This window comes from Bacillus rossius, assembly GCF_032445375.1.
Source record: "Bacillus rossius redtenbacheri isolate Brsri chromosome 9 unlocalized genomic scaffold, Brsri_v3 Brsri_v3_scf9_1, whole genome shotgun sequence".
Lineage (NCBI taxonomy): Eukaryota > Metazoa > Arthropoda > Insecta > Phasmatodea > Bacillidae > Bacillus > Bacillus rossius.
In genome coordinates, this window is record NW_026962012.1 from 459,299 (window position 1) to 477,595 (window position 18,297).

The window sequence follows — 18,297 nt, forward strand, 5'->3', positions numbered from 1 at the left end:
CTGCCCAGCCAATACCTTCTGACAGATATGGCAATGTGTTTCACTCGCAAGCCTTGCAGAGATGGCCGGGGTCGGTGTCTTAATAGTAATGGTCTTTGAATAAATATCGCAAACCCACTGTGTCATTGAAACTAATTCTGCGATCATTTCAGCAATACAATTATCACCCTCGAATTGCACATACTTGGTCAAAGAGCTATCGTACCCACATGCTAACAAAATGCTACATGCATAAGGCACGTGTTTGTTTACCCGCGTAGTGCTAGAAGACTCGTCACCGGGAAAACAGGAGGAGAAAGGCTTCAGGTAACACTCGGTGTCACAGTACGCAATAAAGCCTAGGCGGTCCTGTTTTGCAAAGTTTTTAAATTGCAAATACTTGTTCTCTTCTGTAGGGAAACAGGTCCGCACTGCTTGATGCTGGCTGCAGAGAACATTGTGTGAATTTAATCTGTCTTCGCTTGTAAAATACTGAAGACAGCGCTCGCAAATCCATTTCTTATGTTGCGTCTTGGACAATTGTGTATGCAATAATCTGGACATTGATTTTATGTAAACAACATGTAGGTGCTCTGTCACGCCACTCGAACGAATCGCCAATATATTTACATGTCTCTCTCTTCGCTCAGAGGATACGCGAAGAGGCTGGATCGAGGATTCAGATTTGCCACTAAAACATTCGTCAACGATATTCCCCTTAGAATCTACGCAAGCGTAAACATTAATGGAAATATCATTGTTACTCTCAAATGTTTTAATCTGATGCAGAGTGGAGGGAAACGTCAAGCCATTCGTATTAAAATACACGAGTGGATTTGGATACGAAGTGGCTCGAGAAACATTGCCTTCCACCGTCGACACACCTGCCATGACAGCCTACAGGAAACAGTGCTGCTCGGGACACTCAATGTTAACACAAGCTTTCCTATTGTACAAAACGCCGGCAATTTCGTGTGCGCTGCGCTAACCGTGAAAACTCTATAGCTTGAAACATGTACATCCATGTTAATCAATCTTTTTAGAGCCCAGCCACTGCCACGCGCACTGAAATCACTAACGTGTTTATTGATTTCCGGAATGAATGTTGAATCGTAGATTTCCCCTACCTCATCAGAGTGCAGTATCGCGGTTGAGTGAGTTGTGAAATGAAAAGTTTCACTCTCGTTTCCCTCCGCAGATTCCTTAACAAATGAAGCCGAGAGTAAAACGTAAACTTTAAAGGGGCGAATTAATTCGTTAGTTAAGTCCAGAAAGGGAACCCTACATATCTGTAGAAACCGGTCCAAGTCCGGATCGACATTTTCAATATCATTTCCAATTCGAAAGTCCACTATCTTGTTAGCAAATGCAGTGTTCAAGGTAACACCCTCCAGGCGAGGCAAGACGTCGGGCCCCTGCGCCAACTCCATCCCTGACCCCCGCCCACCATCGCGAGAGTCAGGGATAGAAGGCCCAGCTTCATTAAGACGGAGTTGCTTTGCCTCGGGGGAAGAAGAACGGGAAGACATATTAAGAGAAAAGAGATAGAAAATAAAGAAAGAGAGAGAGAGGGAAATTACGTTCAACAGTGAGCACAAAGCTAAAACAAAAAGAAAAGAATAAAATTTAGTAGACGTATTTATGGAGTATGGGTTTGACATAACAATTTTAAATTAATTTTATTTCTTCAGAAAACTATTTTAGATTGTACACGAAATCTCCCATCCGTTTGCAAGATTTTAAAATAAATTTTTTAGAGAATATCTCTAGATGGAAATATTTTCTAAAAAAAAAAAAAACATTTACGTATTAATGAAGTAGGAAACGATAATAAATTATAGATGGTAAATGCGAAAACATTGTGTGGTAGTAAAAGGTGAAGAAAGTTGATGTTTAATACTATTTTCATGTTAAATGAAAAAAGAATATTTCCATTCAAAATGATAACAATAACATCCTAACATTCAAACAGCTTAGTAAGATACTATTTTCATGTTAAATGAAAAAAGAATATTTCCATTCAAAATGATAACAATAACATCCTAAGATTTCAAACAGCTTAGTAAGATACTATTTTCATGTTAAATGAAAAAAAGAATATGTCCATTCAAGATGATAATAATATCATCCTAACATTTCAAACAGCTTAGTAAATACATTTACAGTAAATTGTATCTATCTATCTTACCTTTGCTGGAAAAAACAGGAGGCGCAGCTCTGCTCGTTGAGGTAGCAGCAGTGCGGCGGCAGCAGCAGTGCGGCGACTGATCAGAGACTGTGTCCCCTCACATTCTGTGGCGTTTATATATTTACTTATCTTTCAAGATGGCTGCCAGCGTATTTTTTTTACTCTGGGAACCCCTCACGCCGCAGCGCGTTGCGTCTGGTTATTTTTTTTTACAACTTACCACCCCTCCCTCCAGTAGGATCTCACCCCCAGTAACACAATGAACAGGCTAGTATTCAAATAATCTAGCAAGTAATAACATTTACAGTTTTTATTCAAAAGTCACTCTTCAAACCACTCCTCATACAATAAATAAAATATACACAAAACAAATTACATTGAAACGTTTTTTTTCACAAAATGACGTATTAAATTTAAAAAAATATTATGACTCTTTAATCAGAGTCCAAAATTACATATAAAACGTTTCAATGTAACTTTATTGTTGTAATTTAAAACACACATAAGTGTGGTATAATATGAAAAGTTTTAAATGTAATTTTGGACTCTGATTAAAGAGTCATAATATTTTTTTTAATTTAATACGTCGTTTTGTGAAAAAAACGTTTCAATGTAATTTTTTATGTGTATAATTTATTTATTGTATGAGGAGTGGTTTGAAGAGTGACTTTTGAATAAAAACTGTAAATGTTATTACTTGTTAGATTATTTGAATACTAGCCTGTTCATTGTGTTACTGGGGGTGAGATCCGTCTGGAGGGAGGGGTGGTAAGTTGTAAAAAAAAAATAACCAGACGCAACGCGCTGCGGCGTGAGGGGTTCCCAGAGTAAAAAAAATACGCTGGCAGCCATCTTGAAAGATTAGTTACATATATAAACGCCACAGACTGTGAGGGGACACAGTCTCTGATCAGTCGCCGCACTGCTGCTGCCGCCGCACTGCTGCTACCTCAACGAGCAGAGCTGCGCCTCCTGTTTTTTCCAGCAAAGGTAAGATAGATAGATACAATTTACTGTAAATGTATTTACTAAGCTGTTTGAAATGTTAGGATGATATTATTATCATCTTGAATGGAAATATTATTTTTTTCATTTAACATGGAAATAGTATCTTACTAAGCTGTTTGAAATGTTAGGATGTTATTGTTATCATTTTGAATGGAAATATTCTTTTTTCATTTAACATGAAAATAGTATCTTACTAAGCTGTTTGAAATGTTAGGATGTTATTGTTATCATTTTGAATGGAAATATTCTTTTTTCATTTAACATGAAAATAATATTAAACTTCAACTTTCTTCACCTTTTACTACCACACAATGTTTTCGGAATTATCATCTATAATTTATTAACGTTTCCTACTTTATTAATACGTAAATGTTTTTTTTTTTAGAAAATATTTCCATCTAGAGATATTCTCTAAAAAAATTTATTTTAAAATCTTGCAAACGGATGGGAGATTTCGTGTACAATCTATCATAGTTTTCTGAAAAAATAAAATTAATTTAAAATTATTATGTCAAACCCATACTCCATAAATACGTCACCTAAATTTTATTCTTTTCTTTTTGTTTTAGCTTTGTGCTCACTGTTGAACGTAATTTCCCTCTCTCTCTCTTTCTTTATTTTCTATCTCTTTTCTCTTAATATGTCTTCCCGTTCTTCTTCCCCCGAGGCAAAGCAACTCCATCTTAATGAAGCTGGGCCTTCTATCCCTGACTCTCGCGATGGTGGGCGGGGGTCAGGGGTGGAGTTGGCGCAGGGGCCCGACATCTTGCCTCGCCTGGAGGGTGTTACCTTGAACACTGCATTTGCTAACAAGATAGTGGACTTTCGAATTGGAAATGATATTGAAAATGTCGATCCGGACTTGGACCGGTTTCTACAGAGATGTAGGGTTCCCTTTCTGGACTTAACTAACGAATTTATTCGCCCCTTTAAAGTTTACGTTTTACTCTCGGCTTCATTTGTTAAGGTATCTGCGGAGGGAAACGAGAGTGAAACTTTTCATTTCACAACTCACTCAACCGCGATACTGCACTCTGATGAGGTAGGGGAAATCTACGATTCAACATTCATTCCGGAAATCAATAAACACGTTAGTGATTTCGGTGCGCGTGGCAGTGGCTGGGCTCTAAAAAGATTGATTAACATGGATGTACATGTTTTAAGCTATAGAGTTTTCACAGTTGGCGCAGCGCACACGAAATTGCCGGCATTTTGTACAATAGGAAAGCTTGTGTTAACATTGAGTGTCCCAAGCAGCACTGTTTCCTGTATGCCGTCATGGCAGGTGTGTCGACGGTGGAAGGCAATGTTTCTCGAGCCACTTCGTATCCAAATCCACTCGTGTATTTTAATACGAATGGCTTGACGTTTCCCTCCACTCTGCATCAGATTAAAACATTTGAGAGTAACAATGATATTTCCATTAATGTTTACGCTTGCGTAGATTCTAAGAGGAATATCGTTGACGAATGTTTTAGTGGCAAATCTGAATCCTCGATCCAGCCTCTTCGCGTATCCTCTGAGCGAAGAGAGAGACATGTAAATATATTGGCGATTCGTTCGAGTGGCGCGACAGAGCACCTACATTTTTTTTACATAAAATCAATGTCCAGATTATTGCATACACAATTGTCCAAGACGCAACATAAGAAATGGATTTGCGAGCGCAGTCTTCAGTATTTTACAAGCAAAGACAGATTAAATTCACACAATGTTCTCTGCAGCCAGCATCAAGCAGTGCGGACCTGTTTCCCTACTGAAAAGAACAAGTATTTGCAATTTACAAACTTTGCAAAACAGGACCGCCTAGGCTTTATTGCGTACTGTGACACCGAGTGTTACCTGAAGCCTTTCTCCACCTGTTTGCCCGGTGATGAGTCTTCTAGCACTACACGGGTAAACAAACATGTGCCTTATGCATGTAGCATTTTGTTAGTATGTGGGTACGATAGCTCTTTGACCAAGTATGTGCAATTCGAGGGTGATAATTGTATTGCTGAAATGATCGCAGAATTAGTTTCAATGACACAGTGGGTTTGCGATATTTATACAAAGACCATTACTATTAAGACACCGACCCCGGCCGTCTCTGCAAGGCTTGCGAGTCAAACACATTGCCATATCTGTCAGAAGGTATTGGCTGGGCAGACGGTGCTCGATCACTGCCATTTTACTGGTGAAATACGTGGTTATACCCATTCTAAATGCAACCTGGCTTTCAGGATGCAAAAGAATCAACTCGTCGCAGTTTTTCATAATTTACAAAATTACGATGCCCACTTTTTAATGCAACATTTAGTTTCGCGGCGGATTGCACTGCCGGAAGGTTCCTTCGTTGTGGAGAACCCCGGTAGTGTCAAAGTCCTTGGAGTTACAATGGAGAGCTACAAGTGCATTACAAAATACATACCCATTTCAGATAATGCGCAAGGAGGCATGCGCACTGTGCGTCTTAGATTCATAGATTCACTTAACTTTTTAAATTCATCTCTGGAAACTCTCGCTGGCAATCTCACGCCAGATAAATTGAAAGTCACCCGTTCAATGTTTCCAGATGACGCACAGTTTCAGTTAGCTACTCGTAAAGCTGTGTTTCCCTATGATTTTGTTAAATCTAGTGAACAATTGCAGACTGCCTCGCTACCCCCTAAGGAAGCGTTCCATAACGTAATGAGTGGCACGGACGTGAGTGATCTGGACTATACTCACGCTCAAAAGGCTTGGGACATCTTCCATTGTGCCACATTGAAAGAGTACGCACTTAGTTATCTTAAGGTGGATACTTGTTTGCTGGCCGACATATTCGAGTCGTTTCGTTTCGTTTGCTTACAATATTATTCATTAGATCCTGCCCATTACATTACCGCTCCCTCGCTCGCATGGGATGCACTTTTATTTAAAACCGGTGCGCGTCTTGAGCTGATAACCGACCCGGATATATACCTCTTCCTAGCGTCAGCCGTTCGTGGAGGTATAACAAACGTTAGTCGACGTCACGCGAAAGCCAATAATGTTCACATGTCCACTCACGACCCGAGCCTTCCGTCTTCGTACATCTGCTATTTCGATGTAAACGCTTTGTATGCTCACACAATGTTAGATAAACTTCCCGTGGGCAAATTTGAGTGGGTTCACAGGGATGAGTATGCGAGTTGGGATTTCAACGCCATTGACATAGATGGCGATACATCATATTTCGCGAAAGTGGATTTGACCTTTCCCGATGATTGTCACATCCGCCTATCAGATCTGCCTCTGGCCCCTATGAATGGCGTACCGCCAAACGGGCGAATGAGTAAATTATTGTTAACTCTCGCGCCGCATAATAATTATGTTGTTCATGCTAAAACACTGCAGCACTACGTTAAGTATGGGGCTGTCATCGGCCAGGTTCACCGCGTGCTGCGGTTTGAACAGGCGGCCTGGATGAAAGATTACATAACCTTTTATGCTGAGCGTCGTGCCCAGGCTGCGAATCCCTTCGAAAAATCGTTTTTTAAGTTACTATCGAATGCTGTTTACGGTAAAAGTTTAGAAGATTCTAGAAGACACAGAGACATTCGCATCGCTTCGTGTTACGAAAGTATTTATGGGGCAGCCGAGCTGATTGGTCGTCCGACATTCAAGGGTCGGCAAATCGTCGATGAAAATCTAGTTCTCATAGAGTTGCAGAAAGGATCGATAACCTTCGATAAACCTTTGTACACGGGTGTCGCCATTTTAGATTTGTCAAAATTGATTTTATACGACTTTCATTATAACTACATGCAAAAAAAATTCCCTCCACAGTCTCTGCATCTCTTGTATTCGGACACTGATTCGTTAATTTACCACGTTCAGTTCAAAGATAACGTTTACGATTCCATTCGACCCGACTTAGCTTCACGTTTCGACACGTCAAATTATGCGCCAGGTAATGATTAACGCTTCCCCTAAGTCAACAAGGGTGTAACAGGGGTGATGAAAGATGAAGCCGCTGGCGAGATCATTACGGAATACATGGGTCTTCGCCCGAAACTCTACGCATACAAGATGGAGGATGGTTCTTGTATGCGTAAAGCGAAAGGAGTTAAGGCCAATGTAATCCGATCACTTCTGTTCCCTCATTACCTGGATTGCTTGCTTAAAAATTCCCGGATTCTAGGCAGTCAATACCATTTCCGTTCGCGAGGCCACGCCGTGTTTACGGAGCGAGTGAACAAGGTAGCACTGTCTTCAGGAGACGATAAGCGTTGGCTTTCTGAAGATGGTGTCAGCACATTACCTTGGGGTCATAAAAATCTGTGTCCTTTTAAAACTCGTGCCTCGCCCGATCCCTCCTAATAATTGTACATATTTCCATTTTTTTCCCTCTGATTACGTTCACCAGTGAGACGAACACTGCTGACGTAACCTCCGAGCAGTGGTTGCAGGAACACAACAGCGCTCACCACTCCTCCCCTGCTCGGAGGGTTTTCAAGCGTGTATATATGTGTGTGTGTGTGTGGGGGGGGGGGGGGGTTGAAGGCAAACAACAGCGCTTCTTCCACCTCCCCCCCACACACAAAAGAAAAAAACTTATCCCGAGAGGGGTGTGTTCACCTCCCCCCCACCACGCCGCGCCATGATCCTTTCCATTATGCGTGTGGAGAGAAAAACCGTCGGTATGTTAAAGAAAATGTGTAAAGATGTTTTTGAAAAAATATATATTCCCTGATACCATGATAGCTTGCATATTATTCAATCTATCATGATTTAACGTAAAAATAAAAGTTTGTTTCAAGTTGCCTCTCAAAGTATATGCAATCTATCATGATTTAACGTAAAAATAAAAGTTTGTTTCAAGTTGCCTCTCAAAGTATATTCAATCTATCCTGATTTAACGTAAAAATAAATGTTTGTTTCAAGTTGCCTCTCAAAGTATATTCAATCTATCCTGATTTAACGTAAAAATAAAATATTCCCCTGTTTTTTTTTAAATTTATATAAATCGTCCTCTTGATAGGATGCCTGAAATTTGTGTGACGTTCTACAGATCTCCCCAACCCCAAGACAAATGGAAAGGATACCATCAGCGTTGGCGGCCTCTTTCTTCGAGGAAGAGGTGGAGGAGGGTGTGGGGACCAGTATACCAGCCGACATTGCGGCGGCCTTCTTCGCAGAAGACCTGCTGGAAGGGCCGTCGTCTCCCCCTCCTCCTCCAACACCGCCGGCCAAGACTTCGCCGCTGCTGTTGGTGGCGGGCCCCTCTGGGACATGTCCCTGGGGTCGGCCGCTAACAGCCGACGAACAAAGAGGGGTCCGGCTACCTGCTACGAAGCAGCAGGTGCCGGCTCTGCCTAGCGGCGAAGTCGTGGCCAAACTGATGGCTATGGACGCCCAGCGGGGTAGGGGAGGGGGTAAAAAATAAAAAAATTTTTTTAACTAAGTAATATCGTTGTGTTGACTACATTTTTTCAATACCCATTATGTGTTACTTGTGGCTGGTAACTTAGTATGCAGAAAGTAAAGAACTATGCGGTCATGGTAGACTGCTGTTAAGGTTTAAAACTCGTTTTTGTTTGGAAAAATAAACGTACTATTTATTATAATTTTGCAGCAATGCGCTTCTCGTAAAAACAACAGCTGTGAGAAAAAAAATATATATATATACATACATGCATTATAGTTTAACAGAAACATTTACGTAAACGTGGCTATGGCAAAATATTATTATTATTATTACAAGTAACTTTTACCTGGTATTAATCAAATGGCAGGTACAGGTAACTAACACACCAGATAGACGTAATATTTTCCGAGACTATGGCAAAATATTATTATTATTACAAGTTACTTTTACCTGGTATTAATCAAATGGCAGGTACAGGTAACTAACACACCAGATAGACGTAATATTTTTTTAAGTGTTGGGGAAATATATATATTTTAACTTTGGAAGAAATTACATTTGTATACAGTTCTCTTCGGTTGCAGCCGCCACCCCTCTGCGAGCGGCTTCCCCTATGAGTCATTATTTAATTAAAAAAATTACACTGGGGGGTGGATGAAGGAAAAGGGCCGTTGGGAGTATGCGCCATCATCGTCAGTGCGGCTTCAACACCCCTTGGGAAAACATATATATATATATTTTTTAAATTATATAATGCCTATAAATGCACAATACCTTTTCTTTTATATGACAAGTGATGTAATAAGCATACTTTTTTTAAAAAAAAAATAAAATTGGTGATATATATTAAAATATATATAATTTTTTTAAGTAATTAATACTACTGTATATATGTTTCATTTCCACAATACACACACTACAAGAGAACATTATGTCTTTAACACAACAAATGTGTTTGGATTCGCTGAAATACGTAAAGTATAATTATTTTTTTATCATAACACGCTATAACCATAAGTAATGCCTATAGCTTTTTTTATTTATTATTATAGACATACATGCTACACACCAAATAAAGCATACTATGACTATACTGGTCTAGTACTATAAGAAAACATGGCTACACTTCAGTGTGTGTTTTTTTCTTCTTCAAAATTTGGCATCTACTACTACTACTTCTACTACTATAGTCATAGAGTAGTGGCTGATGAAATAATACTTTATTTTATATTCAAACTTGAGAGAAATTAAAAAACCAATGACTATAAATGGGGAAGAAAAAAAAGATGGCGGCCTGGTATGCTTTGCTACAAGATGGCGGCCTGGTATGCTATGCTTCAAGACGGCGGCCTGGTATGCTGTACTACAAGATGGCGACTTTCAGCAATCGATTGTCATACATATAATATTATTTAATTTTTTTTTTCAAAGTTGTTTGTTCTTGTTACTTCCTAGCAGTCGAAATTATTATTATTTTTTCAAATGTTGAAATAAACATGGCGGCTGGCCCGTTTTTTTTTAAATTTCCCGCTTAGCACTATAAAAAAAATAAAACATGGCGGCCGACTAGCAGCCGACAAATACATTTTTTTTTTAAATTTCCCGCCGTTTAAATTGGCCGACTAGCACTATAAAAAAATAAACATGGCGGCCGCATAGCAGCCGATGCGCCTCGTTTAAATTTACCGCTTAACACTATAAAAAAATAAACATGGCGGCCGCATAGCAGCCGATGCGCCTCGTTTAAATTTACCGCTTAACACTATAAAAAAATAAACATGGAGGCCGACCGTTTTTTTAAATTTCCCGCTTAGCACTATAAAAAAAATAAAACATGGCGGCCGACTAGCAGCCGACACAAACATATTTTTTTTTTAATTTCCCGCCGTTTAAATTGGCCGACTAGCACTATAAAAAATAAACATGGCGGCCAAATAGCAGCCGACGTGCCTCGTTTAAATTTACCGCTTAACACTATAAAAAAATAAACATGGCGGCCGACCGTTTTTTAAATTTCCCGCCGTTTAAATTTTCCGACTAGCACTATAAAAAAAATAAACATGGCGGCCACCCGTTTTTAAATTTCACGCTTAGCACTATAAATAAAATATATACCTTCTCTTTAAAAAAATATTTTATAAGCATATATATACTACATCTGAAATTATTTTCTCCAATATGGTCTCGTGGTCCTGTGGTTAGTGTGACGGACTAACGATCCAGAAACGTAGGTTCGAATCCAACCGTCGCCACCCCTCACATTTTTATACTTGTAAAAATAATTCCGGCGCGCGACACTAGCGCTACCTGCCTCCCTCATTTAGAAACATACACACACCCCCTCACCATCCAACTCCCCCTCCGCAACGAACACGCCCGAAGTTACCCGACGAGATATATCGATCCTACCGAAGTTGGCTCACGATCGATACGCCCCACCCCACCCCACCCCCTCCACGTGACGTCAACAAACCCCTGCGGACCCTCCACGTGGCGCCCGGCAACGCCCACTCGACCACGTGGTGCCACGCCCACCCGACCACGTGCTCAGACAAGCACCTGTCCTTTGTTGACATTGTCCCAGAACCGGCGTGCTCCCCCTACTCTGAATAGTTTCACAAACATATTTCCCAATTATATATTTTTTTCATCAGCATCTTTTCTTGATCAATTCTGATTACAGTTGGAATATCATTTATTAAATATTAAAGAGTAGTTGAGATGAACTACTACTTTGCGGAACACCTAATACCATTAAATTGCATTGCAAATTTGACTACAAAGCGTCTATTTGTAAGATAACTAAAACACATATGCGTCGCAATGCTTGACGAGGCCTAAAAATGACAATTTTTTATTCATAAGATTATGTTGGAAAGTATCAAAGGCTTTGATCATGTTGAAATAAATAGAATATTTTATTTACATCAGGATTAATATTGGTACATACACATATATATATATATAAAGCGTGTTTTAAAGACGATATTCCTGATTGAAAACTATGTGGTTTTACAGAAATAATATTTTTAGGAATAAAATTCATGTGCCTATATTTTTTCGTCAAAAACTGCTAAAATACTAGAATTTAACCGTCAATAATACTTCAAGAAAATATATACCGATAAATGGTTGAACACACAACCACTCACTGACTGATGCACATTTAATTAAAATATTTTGTACAAAAGCAATTTTTTTTTAATGTTTTAAATGTTTGTTTGAGCTTTATTTATGACATGTTGGAATGATAATGCTACAGCTACTAAAAACTAAAACGCTGCAAAACTACAAACAATATTTTTGCAAACCTCCGTTCCCCCCGGAGAAACCCCCGGAATGGCCACCGCATGGGCAGCCCAAGAAAAGAAACGGGCTCCCCATTTGGAAGCCACCTGAAAGGTTTTTTTCTGTTCTACCCACCGTTTCTTTGGTAGCCTGACTTGTTACAAGGGATTGTATTCCTACCAGAGAAAATGCCACCATTTTGTCTGCGCAATCCGCCTTAGAGGAGCCGGGGCGCGAACCCGGGTCCTACAAGTCACAAGGCAGGCGCTCTACCCCAGAACCAGAGTGGTAGAGCGTATACTTGCAGTCTTCTTAACACTGACATGATTTTATTCCACGAGTTAACTGTAGTTTCGTGTGTCATTAACACGTGCAGTGAAATACAATTTATTAAATAAATTATAATTAATTGGTAAAATTTATTTTTTTCTTCTGATTTTAATCTTTCGAACTGGAGATTGGGAAATTCAGAGGTTAAATAGTAGTCATATAACGTAATAAATCGAAAATCGAGAATTGAAAAGGAGAGAAAATAAATGTCACCGTCATCTACGTCCGAAATTGAACTCCAAGTTGAAATATGAAAAGCTATGAATAAGGAAAAAATATTTGATAATATATAACTTTTAATTTATAATTTAGTGATAATTATAAAAAATAATACTTGATTAGCTAAAATCTTTCTTCATTTTTTACAAATACTTAAGACGCTGATTGAAATCAAATACTGATGAGTTTATTGACAAACAAAGAATTGTGGTTATGTTTTCTTTTACAACGCTTATTCAATTTCTATAACAAAATAATATTTCTGTCAACATCAGCAATCTAAATTGAACCCGTATATAATCCTACATATTAATTTTATTATTCATTATAGCCCGAACAGTAATTAATATATATATATATATATTTACTTTCATTATAACGCCCCCTCAATCCCCTTCGTGAATGGAATTTCGTAAAATTCGTTTTCAGTTGAACTCAAGATGACAAAAATAATAATTTCGCCAAATAAAAAATCTGTAGGAGCTATAGATTTAAAGTTAAATTTTTTTAACGTCCCCGTACGGCCCTTTGTAGGTGGAATTTCATAAAATTCGTTCTTCGTAAATTTTAACATGCCAAAAAGAATATTCTGGCCAAGTTTTATAACCTATAAGAGCTAAAGTTTGAAAATGTGGATTTTTTTAAATTAACGGCCCCGCAACACCCCTTGCGGGTGGAATTTCGTAAAATCCGTTCTTAGCTGACCTCTACTCGGCAAAGGAATATTCCTACCAATTTTAAAGTCTCTAGGCCTTATGGTTCCAGAGTTATCGAGATGAGTCAGTACATAGGTGGAAATATCTTATATATATATATATATATATATATATAATGGAATATTTTACTTACTTAACCGTAAGTTGTCAGGGAATTGTGATTTTCGGTTACAAGATTGCATTTCATTTAAACTAGTGACCTGGAGTTAAAACATTAACTAGAATTACAAGACTTTGTATGTTGCTTATTGACGTGACAACGTCTAATAAATAGATGAAAGCCGGCTGCACGCACGAAAAAGTGACCCGTAACTAGAGTTACCAGACACTGATAATAAAAAAGGACATTCATCTCACAAAAGGAGGGAATTTCACTAAAAAGGAGGACAATATATTTTTTTTAAAAGCCATGAATTAATTACAATGGAGTACGATATTTTACAATGTTTTGGCATTTAATACAGTTTCAGTATAAAGAATCAAACAAACTACGCATATACAGCATATTAAAAACACGTTTTTTAAGTGATAACTATTTTGAATACAATGGATTATGTGAATAACCAAGTACATCAATCCTATACAAAAAAAACACATGTTCAAAAAGTGAATAACCCAGTATAAACACACTATATCCAAAACGCAACATAATATTACAAATACCACACAAAATAACACATCTTGTGTATAACAAATTAATGTTATAGTTTGTTGCAGGAACACCAATAAGCTTAATATTTACATAATTAACAGACATATGCATTTCATATTTTTCAGATGAACTAATTTTGTTTAAGATTTTAGGGTTCTTAAGCAGATATGAGTAAAAGTTTTCGCAGGTTGTTTCTTTGAAGTTGTAAACTACTGTGGTGATGGATTTGACAGTTTCTGGTAGAAGTCGGTTTCTCTCCATTGTCCACTGACTGCTTATCATGGAAAAAATTCTTTCAACCGACGCATTGTGTCCTTCTATAGAGAAATAAACGCGGAATAACGGTCACCAATGACGCTTGGACCAATTAGCTTGCGCTGTGTAGCGTTGTTAAGACTAGCATGAGGTCAATCAGTCAACCTTAAAAGTATGACACTAATGTAGAATTGGGATTAAACATTAAACCTTTATTTAATAGACTTAAAAATAGAAAAAATAACTAATGACATCTTTTAGCATGCATGTCATTGTTCTTAGTAGCCCTTGTCGTGGAGACGAAAAATATGGTCATCGTAGACGTTGTCAAACACTATATATATCTATACTAATATTATAAAGCTGAAGAGTTTGTTTGTTTGTTTGTTTGTTTGAACGCGCTAATCTCAGGAACCACTGGTCCGATTTGAAAAATTCTTTCAGTGTTGGATAGTACATTTATCGAGGAAGGCTATAGGCTATATTATATTATCAATAACATTAGGGATCCTTACTATAGAGCATCCCACTCTTAGATTGCAGTATGGAAGTAAATGGGCGCATTCTCTCTCTCTCTAACACACGCCGATTGCCGTTAGCACTGTCCTTGTTTCTTCGTGCGTTGTTGCCAAATATCAAACGAAATTTAAAATTTTTAATTTTTGGACCAAGCTTTTTTTCATATTGTATAGAATCAAAATACGCATCAGGCAATGCTTATTTTAAATAATTAACAATATTTTAAGTGCCCGAAAAAATTAAAAAACATAACTTATTCGCTGCGAACTGTTTTGAAGTATTCCGAAATGTTTCACATAAAAAAAAAACCTACATGTGTATTTCATTCGGATTTTTTTTATTAGTAAATTAATGCCTTAGGACGCCACCCAACAAATGTTAAGACAAAAACTGTACAGGTTTCACTTAAATAATTTTTTTAATATATTGAAATGCCTTTTCTCACAAACTGACACATCAAAAAGTTTACCCGCGGAAAATTTTTTTTCTATTAAAGATAGATGGGGGACGAAAGCGAGAAAAATGTTCACAATGAATTGAATTAGTTTTTAAAAGCAGCGCCATCTCAATTGCTTCTACAGTTTCCGTGGAAATAGCTGTTAAAGATGTGTCTTATCAGTACAAGAGCGCGCGCTGCCGTCGTAAGAGGAAACAGGGCCGTGTGTTTAGATAAGTGGGGTTCTGTCCTACAAGCAATTTCAAATACATGGCTTCCTTAGTCAACAAAAAATATTATAATCGATTCTTGAACATAATATTTAAAATGTATGAAATAAATACGAAGGAATTTAATAGCGATCATGGTACAAAATTTTGAATTATTTTTCTATCCTTCTCACCAAGCATCTTATCAAACATTGTTTTAGACAAAGTTTTGGAAAATAATTATGATATTATTACAAACAATTCAAACAGATTTGATAATGTGTCTACTAAGGCAGTTACGTTTTTTTGTCCGGTGAAAATTTTTTTTCGAACCCATGCAGTTATGGCTGGTCGTATCAAAAATGTATTTAGAAAACATTTTTCGGCATTAGGTAATCCGAGTTATCATACGTTAAAACGGATTCGATATTATTCATATTATAGGAGTTGTTGCGATTTTTCTGTTTTTCAAAAAATCTTCCCCATTTCGAACCAATTGTTCGGATTTTTCCCATAACTAACTCGACCGAGAATTTCCATTATTGTATTTTATTTATCATTTTGGACATGACTTGTCCAAAAATACGGCATTTATCGGGCCCATGAAAATGTGATATATATATATATATATATATATATATATAATTATATAGGTATATATATGGGATTTTTAGAATAGAAAAGAAAACTATAAGAAAATTTCGTCTACAATAGGTAGTTTTTATTTGAAATTTACATAAAAGTGGCATTATTACAAATTTATATGTGTAATAGTATAAAATATTATAAATTACGATATGATTTCTTAAAATGCTTCTTGTTCTATCCAAATTACAAAGACACGCATCTCCTGAAATTCGTAATGTGTTAGAGATTTGGCAACAGCGCGCGCCATAAGCCGTGTACTGCAATCTAAGAGTGGGACGGGCTATAAAAGTCCAATAAGGTAACCCAAGGTGTAAAAAAAGACCCGAAAAAATCCTTACACGGCGTGCCCTGCGAAACCTATTGATTATAGAACAAAACAATGTACTACCACTTTGCAGAACATATAATTGTCTTCAAAAAATATCTCGTAACCATATGTCTAACTATTGTAGTTATCTCGCAATTAGTGTTTTCTTTTATTTTTTTAAATAATTAAAATGCCGTCACTTCAAAAACTCTTTATTGTGTACCTTGGTATTAATCCTTATCAACATAAATTACTGCATATTCAAGACGAATTCAATACCTTTCTATAACTTTTTGAATTATTCAATTCGGACGTTTCATTCAAAAGATATCGCGATATTTATAATGTAAGTATTAGTGTTGTAGCCAAATAAGTATTAAGTATTGCACGCGCATGTATGACTAGCATTGCAGACCTAATCTCTAAAGTGTACCCAGATGTAGTCCATATAGAAAACAAAGACTACCAGTGTATGTGTCAAAGGGCAATATTGGCAGCTAGAAACAGTAGCGTTGATGACATCAATAACATGATACTGTGTAAACTTCCAGGAAATAGAGTGAACTACAGGTCCATTGATAAAGTAATTGATCAAGAAGATGCGGTACATTATACACAAGAATTTTTAAATTCTTTAAATCCGAGTGGCCTTCCCTCACATTCACTCAAATTAAAAACTGGCTGTCCAATTGTGCTGCTAAGGAATCTTAAACCACCAAATTTATGCAACGGAACCAGACTCCAAGTAAAATTCCTTCGCGATAACGTGATTGGTGCTACAGTATTGACTGGTCCAGCAGTAGGGCAAACAGTGCTGATACCTCGCATACCTATGATATCAACGTATTTGCCTTTTCACTTTAAGCGAATTCAATTTACGGTGAAGGTATCGTTTGCGGTAACAATTAATAATGCCCGGGGACAAACATTTAAGTACGTAGGAATAGATTTACGCCAAGAGTGTTTTTCGCACGGGCAACTTATGTTGCTCTCTCGAGATCTGGTTCGGGAGAAAATCAATTTCTACTTCTGCCGGAAGACAAAACTAAAAATATAGTTTACGCAGAAGTACTTTAATATACCATTGGTTATGAGTGTTTTGAGAATAACCTAAAACTGTGCATCTACTATATTATCTCAGAAAGTCACAATACCCCCCAACAAAGTCCACGCGGACAAAGTCGCGGGCACTGCTAGTATATATATATATATATATATATATATATATATATATATATATATATCATCACTTACTCAGAAAATTAATAGTAACCACATTTACAGCCTGCCCCATGAACGTGTACTCACATTCCATACAAACAATTCCATAAAATTAAATAGAGCACGTTGTTTTCCAAATAACTCTAGGTGAGCTAACCGTTTACCAGTATATTTTCCTCAGAAATGACGCAAAAATGGCGTGGCCGTCAGTTCTCATCCCCACGGGCCAGTTACGAACTTGGAGACGTGCGGCATTATCAACACTGACGAAACACCAACCGCATTCCGTGATTACCAGCCAACATGCGGAGTGCGTTCCGTTGTAATTCGCGAGACTTGTGAGCCACGGTACAAGTAATTGAGTCAAAGGGAACGCAACCTTTGAATAGTTAATCTGTTTGTAAAATATGACTATTTTGTTTCAATATTTACATCAATATTTTTTCTTTACTTTTTTGTTTTGTTTCTGTCATTTGAAGTTTTGGCTGATTTGTTTCATAATTATTTTAATAAGTGGTGCAATAAAATAACAATGCTGTTAATTTTGCTTTACAACTGCATTGCTACAGCAAACAAGAAACCATAGATTAACAAAATAAACTCTCCATGACTACAGTAACGGATCACATCCTCAATTATTTTTTACGTTTAAACTTAAATTTTAATAGGTTTTGCTTTCCAACAAACTGAATTATGTTCAAAGAAACTTTCGCCACAAAAGTTTCACATTATTTAATACTAGTATATAGTATACAGTAAAATTATATCCCTAACCATTTATCCACTTCATATGACCAGCTGAAACACACCTGGTATATAACGTACCACCTGTGCCATAATGTGTGTTTGTACTCAAATGTTACGAAACCGCCACATCGTCAACCGTAGTGGGAGTTTGGTGAAAAAATGTTCTGTTCGTACTAACGTAGATACTTCATGCGGTTAATTTCC